Source organism: Macrobrachium rosenbergii, chromosome 31 (assembly GCF_040412425.1).
Source record: "Macrobrachium rosenbergii isolate ZJJX-2024 chromosome 31, ASM4041242v1, whole genome shotgun sequence".
NCBI lineage: Eukaryota > Metazoa > Arthropoda > Malacostraca > Decapoda > Palaemonidae > Macrobrachium > Macrobrachium rosenbergii.
In genome coordinates, this window is record NC_089771.1 from 23,480,384 (window position 1) to 23,500,383 (window position 20,000).

Consider the following 20,000-nt stretch of genomic DNA (forward strand, 5'->3'; position numbering starts at 1 on the left):
GAGATTATGTTAAAACTTTTACTTTTCTTTTAATGTTTTTGTTTTGATTCATATAAGAAATAAATAAGAGAGAGTGAGAGAGAGAGAGAGAGAGAGAGAGAGAGAGAGAGACAGACAGACAGAAATGAAAGATTTACTTTTCTTTTTCAATGTTTTGTTTGATTCCTTATAAGAAACAAATAAGGTTAGATGAAACATTTTTCTTTCCTCGCCAAACTTTTACGTACGTACACCCGAAAGTAAAATTTATTTCGACCTTTACTTTTGAAATCGGGCTAAGCGTATGCGCACATGACCGGCACATATTTGCATTTTCGTGTTCCACCTCGGATATTTTATCTATTTCTTTTGTTTATTTACTTATTTATGTAGTTACTTATCTAATTTTTATTTATCTATTTATTTTAGTTGTTTATGTGAGTTTTTCCTAAAAATTTTATTCATTCTAATTGTTCCAGTTAGTTTCAATGGTAAGATGTAAATTTAAGTAGAGTAAATATTTTCACTTATACCTTCCACATTTGCAATGTTTAATTTTGACCCGATTTCACTGAACAATTCTTTAAATTAATTCATCAGTAGTGACTGACATTATTACACTTCCTTATTTTCATGTACGTGTGCTAACGAGACAAAGCCACCTTGTAATAATTTTTTTTCGTGCATAAATATGTTAAAATTTTAAAAATCTCAGCTATGAAATTTTTTTAATAGTTTCAATCAATATCTAACAATCCTTGACGACGTTCAGGTCACAGAGACAATTAATTCTAAAGAGTAGATGGAATATTTCTCCTCTTCAAAACTATCTTGTAGCCATTTTATTTGTATATCTAAATATGCTAAAAAAATTAATCAAGCTACAAAAATATATTGTCTAATAATTTCAGTCAATATCTACTAATCCTTGACAGAGTTCAGGTCGCAGAGAAAGCTAATTTTAAAGAGTGGATTGAATATTTCTCCTCTTGGCTGTCATGAAACGTGAACACGATCCCCATCCGAGCAAAGATTTAAGACTGTAGCGCGTCCAAGGATAGACTGTATCAGTCTTTCAAGCATAAATAATGGAAAACAAGCAATCAAGATACCACCGCAAGCAAGCACTATCCACCACCAGGCCGTAGGCTGGTGACGTCCGTAACCGGCACCACACAAAGTGGAATACGATCCTTAAGCGTTGGGTTATCCCATTCCGAAATGTTATGGTTCGTAATGGGGCAGTAGTAGTGTTGGAGTGGGGGTGCTGGGTAGTGGTGGCGGAACTGAAGTAGTAGGGGAGGGAGGAGGGAGGAGGGAGGAAGGGAAAAGGGGAGGGTTATGTCGCTGCATTTCCTGGTGCCGTTGTGTCTGTTTGCAGTGGTTCTGTTTACTTTGGGGGGAGCAGCGGCGGCCATATTGATTATTGCCATGTCCCGGTCCATTTTCGCCTGGATGTGCTTTGGAGATTTTGGGGAGGGGGCGAGGGGCGTGTATACAATATGTCGTTGCGTAATATGGCGTCAAGAGCTCTTCGCCACCTTGTCGCTAATTTCATATTTATATTTACTGTTGAGGTTAAGTGTCTCTCATTGATGTTGGAGGAATCTCTCTATGCTCTTTTTGCCTTCTGCTGGATATTGGGTATGCAGTCTAGACTGTCGAGGGAGGTAGAAAGATATTCTGACTTGTAATAAAACTGAATCAATATCAGTAAATAAGACCTTGAGGTTTGAAGTAAAGCAAAAACCATATTAATAAAAAAAAAAAAAAATTTCAGAGATTATTCATATAGGTAAATACCTCTTCAATCCTTTTGCCAAAGATCCTCAATTTAGAATTATTAATTATTAAAAAAAAAAATTTTCATGTCTTAATTTACTCATCAAGGCTTCAGTGTGAGGCAATTCTTATTTTTTTATTAAAAAAAGATATTTTCAATGTCATCTCTGCTAGCAGTGGAAATAAAAAAGTTTTCTGTAGTGTTGTAGTTGGCAAAGGACTGAAGCAATATCATTTCAATACAGTGCTGATTACATTAGCATATCATATATATATATATATATATATATATATATATATATATATATATATATATATATATATATATATATATATATATATATATATAAAAGTAAGAATAACACAAATCCAGCCTCAACCTCAAGCAAAAGCTCAGATAATCTGAAACCCCACTCTCATAAACAGGCTTCGCATATAAAGCATATGAGATTATGGCATTAAAGTCAGGCGCCCTGTTCAGAAGTCTCTTTAGCCCGCCGTAAAATCTCGACCCACAACCAATAAGAGAGTCGTTGCTAATATATGACCGCAAAAGCCTTAGGCCGTAATGAAGTCAATAGCGTGGATAAATAGGATGAGGGAAAGGAGAAGATATTTCTATTATTTTTTATAGCAACGAGACGACCTTATTTTTCTTTAATGTCTCCTTTCTTTTCTGCATAAAGGAAGTTTGAAGTTACGTGAATCTGAATTATCAGAAATTAAGGAGAAAATGTTTTTTTTTCAGCAAAGAGACCATCTTTTTGGTTTTCTGTAAAAGAAAACTGTTGTGCCGGCTTTGTCTGTCCGTCCGCACTTTTTCTGTCCGCACTTTTCTGTCAGCCCTCAGATCTAAAAAACTACTGAGGCTATAGGACTGCAAACTGGTATGTTGATCTTCCACCCTCCAATCATCAAACATACCAAATTGCAGTTCTCTAGCGTGACCACTGAAAGATAGATCTGTTTTTGGTGACCTTGATTATACGCTGCAGCGGCCGTACAGAAAACTCGATTATGCCAGAGAAAGGAAATTTAAATAGAGCTGAACAATAAAATACTAAGGATGGTTTAAATACAACCAATTTAAACTTTTGAGTTATAAACTGCTAAATATCAAGGTCTTGCCCTTCATGAAAGGTTTTATTTTTCGGTCGTACCTTCAAGAGTACAATATTCACTTAAGATTGTGCATATTTCATTCCTCTCATTCATGCACGAACACATGCACAAACTACTCACTTGATAAACAAACATGATGAAAATGTAATGGAATGAGCATATATTTTTATCTGGTAATAATCTTTTCACTTGATAGGTTCTAGTCTTTTCCAGTTTGCTGTTATGTTCACTTGTCTTTTATAATATATTGAATTATTTGTTTGAAACACTTTGTATTGGTATTCCTCATGTCTTTCATAAGTAATAATTTACAACTTCGTACTAAATTCGTTTTATTTATATACCTTAGTTTCTAGAGAATATTATATTTATATATATATATATATATATATATATATATATATAAACATATATATATATATATATATATATATATATATATATATATATATATATATATATATATATATATATAATTATATATATACATACCCACACACACACACACATATATATACTGTATATATATATAAATGGAGAGAGAGAGAGAGAGAGAGAGAGAGAGAGAGAGATTCTTTTGAAAACTTGTAACTAGTTTTTAGCCAAGTAACTAATGCTATAAAAATTAGCCTATACATGAGCATTTACTATATATCATTTATTGGGACTTTACTTTTCATTATATTTGTGCGTTTTCACGTAAAAATTCTTATTGTGTCTTATCTTCTATGCATTCATTTCTGATTCAATAAATTTTACCTCACCCAAAAGGTACGTCTTCTTAGGTTTGTATCTCTTTGTCCCTCTGTCTCCGTCTGTCTGTTTGTCGGCCTATAAGTTCTTTAAAAGATTCCTAGACAACAAAGAAAAGCAACAGGAAGAAATAAACTGACAAAAAAAACCATAAATTGCAAACATTACGCAAACTCCGATAAAAGAGGAAAAATCGAAGTAATCGAAGAGACCTCGAATATTCAAAAGGATTTCTCAGTGGAAGGAAAATTTCCACCGCTGGGTATATCGAAGCCATTAAGAGAGGTCTTGCCTCTCAGATGCGACGAACATGAAAAGAGAGGATAACGAGAGAGAGAGAGGATAACGGACGTTAAAAGGGAAAATCGATAACGCTCGCTTTAACAAATAACGGGCGGAGTCGGTCGGTTCGATTCAATTCCGAACCTCCGCATGAACGGGCGCCGTTGCCGAATCGCTAGACGATCCTCGAAATCGGAATCCAATCAGGAATTGTATTCCCATGAGCCATTCCAAATCGCGGCTAATTTTAAATTCAGCCTTGCTTAAGGCTTCTCTCTCTCTCTCTCTCTCTCTCTCTCTCTCTCTCTCTCTCTCTCTCTCTCTCTCTCTCTCTCTTTGTTGAGTTCGACCTCCCGTAAGAATTCCGTTCAGCGTTTGTTTGAATCAAATGTATGTACGAATATATTTATAAAATAATGAATATAAAAAGCTCTGTAAATTTGTTATTCAGTCATTATATTATACAGCATTTACAGAAACATATTTAAATTGTCAGTATTAGTTTATTGAGATGCTAAAAGAATTAAACGTATGCCTGTATGCAAATTTAACATCAATAATTATTAAAATCCGTGATCTAGGCATAGCTTCCCAGACTCATAGAAATTCATATATCTGATGATTTAAGACGAATGCAATAACGGGGCATGAGGTTATACCCTGCCATGACCTTCTACAAAATTCACTGTAAAATACCCTTCTTCTAGACAACAACATTGAGGATTCTTAAGTAAAATTGTCTTGACATTCTATCCCCGTAGGCGGGTAATGCCGTCAGTGCACCTCACGTAGTGCACTGTAGGCATTACTTAAGGGTCTTTGCAGCGTCCCTTCAGGCCCCTAGCTGCAACCTCTTTCATTCCTTTTACTGTACCTCCATTCATATTCTCTTTCTTCCATCTGACTTTCCATCCTCTCTAATTGTTTCATGGTGCAATTGCAAGGTTTTCCTCCTTCTTTCTGTCAATTTCGCTTTCAGCGCTGAATGACCTCAAAGGTCCCACCGCTTGGCCTTTGGCTTAAATTCTATATTCTATTTTGTTCTGTTTCTGACTTTCTGTGCACCCATTTTTGGGGAGTAGGGACATAACTATTTGGAATATGACCAAAGGAATGGAGTAGATTATCCGATATCTTCTGAATGAAATTTTATTATGAAATTGATAACTAGACTTTGCATGGAAAGTGGGGTTAAATGCACATTGTGCTTCTTCATACGTGTATATATATATATATATATATATATATATATATACTCTTAATAATATATTTATTTATATACATCTATATATATATATATATATATATATATATATATATATATATATATATATATATATATATATTCTCTCAAAATCAAAAGCACTTAAAACTCAGTCTCATAGCCAATCTCTTTGCCATGTTACCAATACAAACCAACCCAGGATCGACGCAGCTGAAAAAGGTGAGTGAAGCAGACAACTTAGTCAAAGGGTAAAAAAAAAAAAATAAAAATAAAACAGCAGATGTTTATTTGTGGTTTCAATTCCCGAGAGGAAATGAAAAGAAAGGGAATCAAGACGTGGAAATGAAATAAGGGGGTGGGGATCGTGGTGGGATCTCTGACCCCGAGAGAGAGAGAGAGAGAGAGAGAGAGAGAGAGAGAGAGAGAGGAGAGAGAGAGGAGTAAAACAAAAACTCGTCCGGGATGTTGACCCGAGGTTTCGTGGAGAAAATGAAATTTACACCGAGAGACAATCAGGAATGAAGCGTCTGTTTACAGTGGATTGCTCTTTAGAGACGGCAGGAGATTATACTTTAGATATATATATATATATATATATATATATATATATATATATATATATATATATATATATATATATATATATATATATATATATGTATGTATATATATATACACACATATATATATATATATATATATATATATATGTATATATACATACATACAATCATATATACATACATATATTATATATACATGTGTGTGTATTTATAAATGATTTCCGGGTTAATTAAACCGAACGTATTGCATTTACATAATCAGTTTTAGAATCATATGAATCGAATTTCACTACGAATTACAAATAACATACTAAACTTTCTTGGTTTATTTTAAACTAGTACATTATTTTTTCTCTTTATACATTCTTTTTACGGGATAATATTTGAATTTCTGTAATTGCAATTATTGTACTGTTAGTATTAAAATCATACATTTTGAATTTTTTATTTATATTACCTCACTCACACAGTCCTTTCTGTCTTCATATATTCCTTTTACTGTTTGATATTTTCATTTCTCTACTTGCACGAAAATCTTAAGAATTGTTAATGATAATTGTATAAACCTTTTTACTAAATTAACCCATGTTAACAAGCGTGGGATCTTTTAAAACTTTCAGAAAGTTAAGTTTAAATCTTTATATTTAAAATATAGTTAACAAACCAGGTTGCTTCCTTTAGGTACTCTCATGAAACCTTGAATAACCAGAGGGTTTACTGTATCTACTGTTGGATTAATACAGTGAATTAAACTTTTATCATAACCATTAACACTAGTACTAGTAGTATCAGTAATAGTAGAATTAATAATAATATAATAAATCATGAATTACTATCTTATCTACAGCGCAACAATACGTTTTTGAATTGAACTCGCCTCTCAGAAACCTCTTCAAATATCTCGTGAAATGTCAAAAGACCAGGAAATAATGTAGTAGAGCCAGTCCTTCCCCTAAAACACAGATTTGTTCCCCATCCTGAACCAAGAGAAACATACCAGAGGGGGGAAAAATCGCTTCGTGTCTTTTATAATTCCCCCAGAAGTGAATTTCCTGTTCCAACTCTTCCCTGGATCCCGGTTTCCTCGAGACTTCGCCAGGGGAGAGAGAAAGACATTAAGGAGAACATGTTTTGCAATCACCGCTGGAAACTAGGGGAAAAACGAGGGTGCGAGGGGGTTAATTGTGACAACTTAGGGGGAAAGGGAAGTTTTAGGGGAGAAAACTTTTACGGTCGGGATGAAAGCAGGGAGTTTTCTTCTCGTCTCGGAGATACGTTCTGTGAATAGCATGATGGCACGTTTATATAGAAGCCGTGAAGATGTTTATCCTCGAGGGAATGTTACAGTTTTAGAAAGTTTCCAGTTCAATCTTTATAGTTCTTTTTGATGTGTCTTGACTAGTTTCAGCCTACCACTGAAATAGTGAATGGATACTAGTGGAGAGAGAGAGAGAGAGAGAGAGAGAGAGAGAGAGAGAGAGAGAGAGAGAGAGAGAGAGAGAGAGAGAGAGAGGGACAAATTGGAGAAATAGAGAGAAAGAGGGTGGGGAAGAAACTGGAGAAAATGAGAGAGAGAGAGAGAGAGAGAGAGAGAGAGAGAGAGAGAGAGGCAGACAGACAAACAGACAGAGAAAGAGATACAGAGAGACGACGCAAACACACACACATACACACACACACATTACCCAGACCAACAGGAGAATTTAGGGGAAATTCCCGAACACTTTGGGGGGCAAAAATTGGAGAAACTGCGAAGCATATCGTCAGGACATCAGTTACCAGAATCGAATAGAAAAAAAAAAAAACTTCTTAAACAACTTCATAACAACTTCTCGTTCCGCGTGCAAACGCTCCGAGCGAAGTTTGAAGTTTCTGCTCGGCGAAGTTACCTCTCAGGACGTTTCCAATTTGATTTGTCCACTCGGCAACTTCCTTCTCGTCCCCAAGAGCGACGAGGCGAAATACCTGAAAGTATTATTCTTATTGGAAGGAAATGGCAAGAGTCACTTACTTACTTCATCCCCTTTAGAATTTTCTAAATGCTTTTTTTTTTTTTTTTTTTGCTTGATGAAGCATCTTTTGCTTTCTTATAAATATAACATTAATTTCATATATTTTCAGAATGTCCTGTTAGGACATCTTACATTTTTATTGCAATCAGTCAGTGTCATGCTTTATGAATATATATGTGTGTGTGTATATGTATGTATATATATATATATATATATATATATATATATATATATATATATATATATATATATATATATATATATGTATATATGTATATGTATGTCGTCTTTGCACAAGTCATAAGATTCTGGCAAGGTATTATTATTATTATTATTATTATTATTATTATTATTATTATTATTATTATTATTATTATTATTTAAGAACAATATTATCATATGTAAAATTAAAATATTTTTCCTAAGAAAATAATAATAATAATAAATAAAAACAAGAAAAAAGAAAAAAAAATATGGACTATATAATTTCAGTATGTGCTGAATTGTTCAGGTTCTAAAAACATAAGTTAAAAATATAAGTAAAACGAGTTACCATGATGAGCTTACCGGTAATATGATAAAGGCACCATGTTTTATAAAAAGGAACGCAGAAATTGCTTATTAAAGCATTTTTACAAGGAAAAAGGGTATTTGGTTTTGCTGCACACTCTGTCTGTTTAGCGGGAAGGATAAGACCAGTGCTTCAGGATATTATTATTATTACTATTATTATTATTATTATTATTATTATTATTATTATTATTATTATTATTATTATTATTATTATTATTATATAGTTTTGCTGCATGCTCTCTGTTTAGCGAGAAGGATAATACCAGTGCTTCACGATATTATTATTATTATTATTATTATTATTATTATTATTATTATTATTATTATTATTATTATTATTATTATTATTATTATTATTATAACGATAATACGTATAATAAATATAGTCATTATTATTATTATTAATTATTATTTTTTTTTTATTGGAACTGTAAATAATTAGGTCCTGGAAAATGCTAAAAAATAAAAATGGAATAATTTGGTGTTTCTAAAGTACAAAACGCCCATAAAAGAAATGTAAAATGAAACATTTGAAATAAAAAATAATAAACCACGAATAAAGAAGATGAATAAGAAACTGAAAAAAGTAGATATACAGTTAATTATTTAAGCTAATTTAAAATTCAATATCAACCCATATTTCCCTACACACTCGAAAGCTAACGCCTGATTGACCCGCCCCTCCAATGAAAGGATAATTATACCAACTTTTCGACGAAGCGAACGGATCACAAAAATGAAACCTCAAGTCCGCATCCATTTTTCCTTTCTCGCTCGAATAAAATGAAATCTCTCCCTTGCATAAGACTATAGATAATAAATTTCGAGATGCGGGTCGTCTCGCTCCGTGAATTCGAGCCCTTCAGAGGACTGGCGTAAGGGCCAGCCTCCCTCGCCCTCGGCCGCGAAACGCTGGAATGTTAATGAAGGTCTGAGAATTCAGAGTGTGACTATTAAGCTCTTAGGAGGACACTTGCTCGATCAAGTGGGAGATCTTAAAGGGGTGGTGTCCCTTAGGCTTCCTCGACGGGCTGTAGCTTCTATGGGTTCCTGAAGGAATGGGATTGTTTTCTTTGTACGGAATTTGATTGAAGGTAAATCCATGCTTTTTAAGGGCAGTTCAAGAAAGTAAGTGACCGAGATATCAATAGAATGCTTTTGTTAGTGCGTTTGCACAGTGTTATTTAAACGGTGTGTGTGTGTGTGTGGTAACATATGCATATATGTACCTATATATATATATATATATATATATATATATATATATATATATATATATATATATATATATATATATATATATATATATATATATATATATATATATACATATATATATATATATATATATATATATATACATATATATATATATATATATATATTATAGAGAGAGAGAGAGAGAGAGAGAGAGAGAGAGAGAGAGGTCGGTAAAAAGAAATTGACAGAACCATGCCTTGTTTGAAATCTTTGGTTGTTTACCCAAATTAATCATATCATGATCACTCCTTTCCTCTCTCTCTCTCTCTCTCTCTCTCTCTCTCTCTCTCTCTCTCTCTCTCCTCTTCTCTCTCTCTCTCTCTCTCTCAGTCAATCAATCAGTCAATCAATATATCTGTCAATTTGCCCTAGGGTTCAAACGTTCATCTAATTTACGGTGGTAGAAGCAAGTAATCAATGTATAAGCCTCGAAATATATGATCTAATCTTCTCTCTCTCTCTCTCTCTCTCTCTCTCTCTCTCTCTCTCTCTCTCTCTCTCTCTCTCTCTCTCTCTCTCTCTCTCCGTTATTGGTTGATAAATCGCTGCCAGGTGCTTAACTCAATCCCAGACGCACTCCTAGGGGTCTCCCCCCTGCTTACTCTCTGGAGCGGCCGATAAGACCATTGTAAGCCCCTGGATGTTGGTGATAACTAGCCCTGAATGAGGGTTATGTGGCTGGATGTGGATTTGCTTGTTGCTTTGCATTCCTTATCAGTAAATGCCATTTGTACGTTCGGTAACTGCCGAGGTAAAGCTGGCTTTACGAGGGTTGCAGTGTGGTGATGGGGTGTTCCCAACTCGTGGGAATTTTCATATCATTTTTCTGGGAAGAACTGATTTGATTTCTTGTGATTTAAAGCAGTTTTCTCTTTCATGGAAATTTTCATATTTTATTCTGGGAAGAAATTATTTGATTTCTTGTGATTATTAAAGCAGTTTTCTCTCATGGAAATTATCATATTTTTTTTTCTGGGAAGAACTGATTTGATTTCTTGTAATTAAAAGCAGTTCTCTCTGTCATGGAAATTTTCTTATATTTTTCTGGGAAGAACTGATTTAATTTCTTATGATTTAAAGCAGTTCTCACTCGTGGATATTTTTATATTTTTTTCTGGGAAGAACTGATTTGATTTCTTATGATTTAAAGCATTTCTCACTCATGGATATTTTCATATTTTTTTCGGGGATGAACTGATTTGATTTCTTGTGATTTAAAGCATTTCTCTCTCGTGGGAATTTCCTATATTTTTCTTGGAAGAACTGATTTGATTTCTTGTGATTTAAAGCAGTTCTCTTTCATGGAAATTTTCATAGTTTTTTCTGTGCAGAACTGATTTGATTTCTTGTGATTTAAAGCAGTTCCCTCTCGTGGAAATTTTCATATTTTTCCTGGGAAGAACTGATTTGATTTCTTGTGATTTAAAGCAGTTCTCTTTCATGGAAATTTTCTTTTTTTTTTTCTGGGAAGAACTGATTTGATTTCTTGTGATTTAAAGTAGTTCTCTCTCATGGAAATTTTCATAATTTTTTTCTGGGAGGAACTGATTTGATTTCTTGTGATTTAAAGCAGTTCTCTTTCATGGAAATTTTCATATTTTTTCTGGGAAGAACTGATTTGATTTCTTGTGATTTAAAGCAGTTCTCTCTCATGGAAATTTTCATAATTTTTTTCTGGGAGGAACTGATTTGATTTCTTGTGATTTAAAGCAGTTCTCTTTCATGGAAATGTTCATATTTTTTTCTGGGAGGAACTGATTTGATTTCTTGTGATTTAAAGCAGTTCTTTCTCATGGAAATTTTCTTTTTTTTTCTGGGAAGAACTAAATTGATTTCTTGTGATTTAAAGGAGTTCTCTCTCATGGAAATTTTCATAGTTTTTTTCTGTGCAGAACTGATTTGATTTCTTGTGATTTAAAGCAGTTCTCTCTCATGGAAATTTTCATAATTTTTTTCTGAGAGGAACTGATTTGATTTCTTGTGATTTAAAGCAGTTCTCTCTCATGGAAATTTTCATATTTTTTTCTGGGAAGAACTGATTTGATTTATTGTGATTTAAAGCAGTTCTCTCTCATGGAAATTTTCTTTTTTTTTTGCGAAGAACTGATTTGATATCTTGTGATTTAAAGCCGTTCCCTCTAGTGGAAATCTTCATATTTTTTTTTTCTGGGAAGAACTGATTTGATTTCTTGCGATTTAAAGCAGTTCTCACTCTTGGAAATTTTAATATTTTTTTTCTGGGAAGAACTGATTTGATTTCTTGTGGTTTAAAACATTTCTTACTCAAGGGAATTTTCGTATCTTTTTCTGTTAAGAAGTTGTTTGATTTCTTGTGATTTGAAGCATTTCCAACTCATGAAAATTTTCATATCACTTTCTGTGAAGGACTTGCTTGGTTTTCTCATGATGTAAAATATTGCTATCATCTTTGATTGGTTTTTAGATTCCTTTTTTGTAATGTAATGCAATGTCGTATCATTCCAATGCAATTTGATAGGATTATTGATGTACTCTTCTGGTATTTATTAATTTTATGTGGTGGACTGAAATTCCGTATCCTTATAAAGCAATTTGGGTCATTTTCCAGCCTGAAAAATTGTCTATTTGTTTTAGACAAAACACCCCATTTACCTTCCTTACATTCTTACTAAGCAGGCAAGTAAATTGTTGCATTCAAATGCACTCAGCTATCGCAGTTTCTGTCATATACAGCGATACTAAGGGACATAGGCTCTACTGATTTGTATTCCTTTGGGAAATGATTGTGGTAATGTCTTCAAATATAAGACATGAAAAAGAAAATGAATATAACGGCTTTTAAGTTTTTATATTATATAATTTAAAGAGAAGCCATATCTTTTATAGGACACAATGCAAATTGTTGCAAAGACATTGATATCATTTACAAACTACTGATATCCCTATTACGATAATTTCTTGCTTTTTTAATGCTCGCTGAACCTGCAAATATCACAAAAATCCTTTTTAGGCCATTTCTTTTCACGCTCATAATAATAATAATAATAATAATAATAATATGTATAATAATAATAATAATTAATTATTATTATTATTATTATTATTATTATTATTATTATTATTATTATTATTATTATTATTATTATTATTATTATTATTATTATCGTTATTTGTATTCATACGAAAGAAGTAAAAGAAGGTAATGGAAAATCATCAACAGATTAACACGCAAAATTAAGTGAAAGCAATTCTGGCAACGCGAGGCCATTAGCACAGCAAATGATTTGTGTGAAATTACTGCACTTATGGGCAGTTGGTAGTGGAACAATAGCAACTGATTTCATTTGATTGTTACCATTCAAGCTGATTTTCCCATTTCGACAGTTGTAGTTTGGTTAAATTACCAGCACGTTTTAGAATCGGTACATTGACTTTAGTGTATTTTGCATTGATAAAACCCTAACTTGATTACTGGAATTATGCAAATTCAAACAATGTTATCACGTATAATTGATGCTATCTGATACTGATCATCTATGCATCTGTTTTATACATGAAATACAACATCATTGTTTCAGAATTCATGCTATTTATGGCATAAAGTATATTACTAACTGTTTTGGATTCAATAAAGTAACGTGTGATTTTTGCACAGGTGAATGTCTATCAGTGAAGAATTATCTGTATATCATATTTACTATTTTCGTGTGATAACCTCCAGTAATCTAATGTACAAGATGAAAGCATGACTAAAAATAATATAATTGAACACAATATGTAAATTGACTCAGTGACGATTTCGTTTTATCTCTAGGAAATTTGAATATCCGAAATTGCAGGCATGTATTCTGGAAATGTATAGCAGTGAAATCTATTGTATCGTGACTGTAATATATTCGGGATCAGTATTGAAATATATATTAGATTTGAAATAAACCAAACGATCATATGTAAAATCGGTTTCATATTTTTTTTCACATCTGACACTTTATATTTTAAAATTTTGTCTTCTTTATGAAATTTTAGAAACTCACAGTGTAGTTTCGCAATTTAGTGAAAATATCAAATTTCTATACAAATCAAGTTCAGAGTCTCAGCATTCACCACGAAAGACTTGGCTGTAAACATTAAATTCTTGTTCTGAATATGAATTCATATATATATATATATATATATATATATATATATATATATATATATAATATATATATATATATATATGTGTATATGTGTATGTATATCTTTATACATACACATATATATACATATATATATATATACGTATATATAAACACACACACACACATATATATACACACACATACTTGCAAGAGGATCCTGTGAGGTATAAAACATTAAAGCCTTTATCACACAGGATACAAGACTTTTACTAAAGGCAACGCCGCTCTAGTCTTGTAAAAAACACATGAATATAAATAAGATACCGATCCTTCGTACTTTCCTCGAGCATTGAAGATCAAAGGAGTGTTGAAGTGCCAGTCATTCGTTAAAACTCACCTTTGTAGGCGCTTTTAAAGTGAAAGTAAAGACAAAAATAAAAGATGCGAGTAAAATATTTTTTTAAATACCTCTTGGCAGGTATTACTCAAATTTTGTGCATGCCAACAGTAAAGGAACTTTTAGAAAATTAATGGAGCGGAATAGTCGTAAAATCAAATTTTTATGAAGGGGCGAATTTTCCTATGGAACGACACTGCTCTCATACTTGTGTAAATATGTATGTATATATATATATATATATATATATATATATATATATATATATATATATATATATATATATATATATATATATATATATATATATATATATCATATTATATTATATACATACATACATACATATATACATATATATACACACACACATTAGAATTTCTATTAAGCCAGTTTCTATCATCAAATTAAATTCAAGACAACATCTATTTAAAGCATAAACCTAAAGATACAGAATCTATTACAGTATTTCATTGAAAACGACCTCAGTTAAACATATTTACTTTACGATTCCACTGTTCTACTTTAAACAGCTGTAAACACATGACCTATTCTGATCTCTGCTGCTCACACAGTAGCGAGCAGCTGGAACAAAATTCTCTAATTAAACATTTTTTATTCAAGTCCTTCGCCTTCCAAGTCTAGAAGACCAACCCGTCTACAAAACTATTTCGTAGGAAGGGATGGTAAATAGTGAATAATTAAGGAGGAGGTAAAGAAGAAAGAGTAATATTGTTAAAGCGCTTATTCTCACCGGTGAGAATGAGACTGACCTATGTGCCTGTGAGTGCATCTGCCTTTTTGCGTCTGCGTGACCTGTGTGTGTGCGCGCGTGTGTGCGCGCGTGTGTGTTTGTGTCTTTTAGCCCGTGCGCGTGCTTAATTAGGGATTATAAATAAACCCTTTAGAATAATCATTACAAGAAAATTAGATAGTACAGTTTGAAAAAAGCGAAGGAAAAAAAAGAGGTGGGTATTTTTCTGATCTCCTGCTTTACGAAAATGTTATTAGGGCGTCATATTACGTCGGGGTGGTCCAACAAAATTCCTGGCGTGGGAATTGGACAGGGAAGGGCCGCCCCTCCAGCATAATAGAATTGAGGCCAAAAGCAGCCCTTATAATCTTGTTAAGCAAAAGTTATCTGCTCTTGGAAACTTTTTTGATAAGCTATTGCCGGTCTATGCTTCCTTTCCCCTGACGTATTATCGGGAAATTTTTTTTCCTGTTCCCTCTGATGGGGGGAAAAAGTCATACTAAGATTATGTATATGTATATATATATATATATATATATATATATAATATATATATATATATATATATATATATATATATATATATATATATATATATATATATATATATATATATATATATATTCCAACAAGCAAACATACATAATTCAAAGTAAATACTCCTGAAACATAAACAACAAGCTCACAGACTTACCAGAGTCTCCGAAATACTTTGAACGCATCCCAGCAGCTTTAATCTTTAAAATGATAATCTCTTAAGCTTACCATAAGCATAAAAGCTCTGTATATAAGACTGCTTCGCCTCGGAATTCTGCTCAAACGGCCCTTATCTCGAAGGAAGAGATTCGTAGCAAAAGGGAGGAACATACTGAAAAAAAAAAAGATAAACAAGGCGCAAAAAAAAGGAATCTGGGAGTGTCCTTATCGCTTAAAAAGGCAGTTCATTTCGCTGGAAACGCCCCCAGAGTGATAAAAGCGCAAGAGAAGAAGGATTCTCTCTCGTTCCTCGCCCCTCTCTCGGAGCAGAAAGTGTACAATGAGGGATTTTCCAGATCGTACTCGGTTTTTGTAGGGCGTCGTTTCTGTAATCCGAAGAAATTTCGGACCAGCGCTATCGGAAATGTGTAACTGTGTTTGTATATGTTAAAATTGGGTACAAGCAAAGTAGTAAAAATATTGTTACTATATTGCTTTGCTATGAATACAGTCAAGTATTTTATCTTTTGGTAAACATAATATCTATCATGGATATGTGACTCCACTCAAAGATGATGATGAGTGTTCATATGATTGATTTATCAAGCCAGTATATATATATATATATATATATATATATATATATATATATATATATATATATATATATATATATATATATATATATATATATATACATTCAAATATAAAGATTCTCCGTAATTAACTCCATACCCATTTTTTATCACCCTCCTTTCTTTAAGCAACAAACCATAAAATGATAACTATAGTAACTTTGAACGTAAGCTCACACGCACGCACACACACAAAGACACGGAACCCACTCAGCATCTTTCCCTACGGCTCTATAGAAGACACAGCTCTGAAAATCATCCCGGATTATTTGCTGACTTCAGCCAGAAAGGAATTGATTCCGTAATGCGGAGCCGAATATCCTTTAATCTGTTGATGACGCAAACATCCCTTTGATTGCTAAATTGCTTTGTTGTGGCTTTCACGAAGGGTAGCCTTTTGTCTCGGCGGACTGACGAACGATTCGGTGGCGGCCATCATTAAAGCGTATTGCCTTCCTTTGTGTGTTCGCTAAACTTCGGGATTTCTTTCTTTTTAATTTTATTTTAATTTATACGTTTTATAGATTTGTTTCCGTTTTATTTTTCCATCCAGTAAATTAGGCTTCAATTTTTTCCTTTAAATTTTTGCATTAGGTATCAATTTGCAATTTCCTCCTTAAAAATCTTTAAGTAATTCCTTAAACGTCTAGAAATCTTTAACTAGTTACTGAAATAGTGTTTAGGAATCTTTAACTACTTTTGATAAACTTTACCAACGTTTCATAGATCTTTAATTAGTTCATGAAATAGTGTTCAGAAAACTTTAACTGAGTCTTAAGTGGTTTTATTCCTTTCCTGGTATTTGCCAGGTTCCTTGTCATGTTTTATGTATGAATGTTATCCTATTCGTTCCTAGTTTTCAGTAATCAAAAATATTTTAGCTAGGAAAGGAAATGTGTATATAAAAAGAATACAACGAAACTCTACAGTATTTGCTGTTTTAGTATATTTTAGATTAACTAATCTCTCAAGGTTTTTGGGAGCATAATTTCGGATATATTTCATGTAATTGAGAAAATGATATTACTAATAAGATTGCCATAATGTATTATTACATTAACACAGAAAAATTACTAAATTTATAAGAGGAAAAAATACTCAGATACTTAGATTCTGTTGGTTGTTTGCATATTCAGCAAGATTATATTTTTATAGGTAATTACTTTCTTTTTCCCAACTAAAGCAACGATAACTTCGACTGTCTTGAAAACATAGTACCGCTCTTACCCGTAAGAAAATAATATAATTTGAACTAAAGGTTTTGGTAGTGAAACACGGTAGGATGTATCCGTAGACTTTTTCAATGTATAATTCCTGGTAGTAATTAAATATGGTGTGCTGAATCCGTAGAGTTGATCAAGTTTGCCCATCCATAAACGAACGATGACATTGGTTTTGATAGTAATAATAATGCATCAGAATTGTCGAGTACCTATTGAAGCTTGCTATTATTATTATTATTATTATTATTATTGTGAATAAATCCACAATGGCGTAGGTGTAAATATAATTTAAAAATCTGTACAAAAATATATACAAATATATTCTCATTTTGTATACATTTTTAATATATTTTTACACTTACACTTTTGTGGATTTCTTCCCCATTTCAGGGATTCATGCGATTATTATTATTATTATTATTATTATTATTATTATTATTATTATTATTATTATTATTATTATTATTATTAGGATTAGGTAGTAGACCCTCTTTTATACATTTGGTGTTGAAGTGATAGCTGCATCAGAGGATTTCAGTTTACATAGTTTTCTCTATTTTTCTGATAATTGATTTTTCTGGGTTACTGCATTTTGCCAGTAACACGCAGATGTTTGTCATACTTGGAGAGGAAAACGGGCAAAATTGGACAGTTTTATTCCCGATGAATACACTATATTAGTTACAGAGTAGGTTGGTAACTGAAATAGGGAGTTCATCTTCCGTAGAGTTGTCCTTCAGGAGAAGTCTTCTTCAGTGTTGATCGAGGCCACGTTTCACTCAGGCTCCGCTGAGCTTCCCCGCGCTGAAAGATGGAGTAGACTCATTCGTGGCGAGTTTGGTCGTAATATACGAAAAGGTCGACATGAGGTCAAATTTAGGCTGACCGCTGATTGGCTGAGGAGGAAAATTCGCGCTGCTGAAGAAGACTGCCCTGCAAGACAACTCTACGGAAGATGAACTCCATATTTCAGTTACCACCATGCTCTGAAACTGATAAAGTGTATTCATCGGAAATAAAACTATCGCATTTTTCAACCTGCTTTCCTCTCTAAGTATGACGAAACTGATGAAGTGTATTCATCGGAAATAAATTTTTCAACCTGCTTTCTTCTCCAAGTATGACGAATATCGGCGTCTTAGTGGCGGAACGCAGTAACCCAGAAAAATCAATTATCAGAAAAATAGAGAAAACGCTATACAAACTGAATGCCGCCGATGCAGCTATCACCTTCAGCATCACATATTATTATTATTATTATTATTATTATTATTATTATTATTATTATTATTATTATTATTATTATTATTATTATTATTATTATTATAGAAAGGATTTGAGATTTAAAATTGTTTTAAAATTCAATACCGAAATCCTCCATCATTCTCTCATTTCTTTGGAATCTCCAGAGATTTGCCAAACTGAACGATCGAACTCTGAGGAACGAACCCACAATTTAGACGCTCTCTCCCTTTCTCTGATCGTCCCTGAGACATCGTCTCAGAGGACGCCCAACCGAATTTACTCCCGTGGCCCTCACGGATGGTTCTCAGCCTCATTTACATATTCATTATACTCGGGCTTTCGCTAAGGACTAACTCACGGAGAAGCATCCTGGCATAACTAACTCTCCTCCATCGGAACAGCGGCATTCCATCAAAGTTGCAGGCTGCAATATCCCCGCCCAGTGATTCATGTTTCCCGTTCATTAGCCAAGTTCGACTCCTGTCGTGGAGTCTGTAATTGATAAAGGTCTTGCGTTGCTCTGCATGTCGTCCAGTAGTTCATTTGTGCATATATGTGTATGTATGTCTGTATGTATGTACATACACACACATATATATATATATATATATATATATATATATATATATATATATATATATATATATATATATATATATATTCATCATATTCCTAACGCCTTATATATTCAATTCCGGCGTATTACCGTCCCCTACTCTATATTCCCGTACCCAGTTTCCTTCACAGTAACATACATTCCTACACAAATGTACAGACACGCACGGACGCACACACATATATACACACACGCAGACTGTATGTGTGTTCATTTGTGCATGATACTTTGAAGATGAAGCTATTGTCCTTATCAAAGTATATAAGCCAGTTGTAGCTATATTTTATAAGATTATAAATACCGCTTTTACCTAAATCCTTAGAATAAATACCCTAATTAAAATAGACTTAAGGAAAATACTTCTAAACCTACAATAACTTTAAAAGAACCTTACTTTCTTCGAAAGGGTCTAGGAACTCCCAGCCACCAGAATCTACCCATTGAGACGCCAGGGCTAAGAAGTCTCCTGGAGTCAGCGTGAGCTAGAGGTCCGCTGGCACCGGCCCAGGGAGAAGAAAATGACCGTAAGTAATGTTCCAAAAATGTTCGTAAAGTCATTACTGTCTCTTAAAGAATTCTGAAACAAGAAAAAGGAAGTCTGCAGGTTTGGCCGTAGTAGTGCAGTCGCTATAATAATGTGACCTCTTTTGGCGTTTATAGACTGTGTTTTATTTTTATTTCTGGGATGTTTCATGGTTGGGTTCTTAGAGAAATGGGATTTGACTGGAATCCGTGTGTCTTTTTCTATTTTTTTTTTTTATTTTAGGGTAAATAGGTTAATAG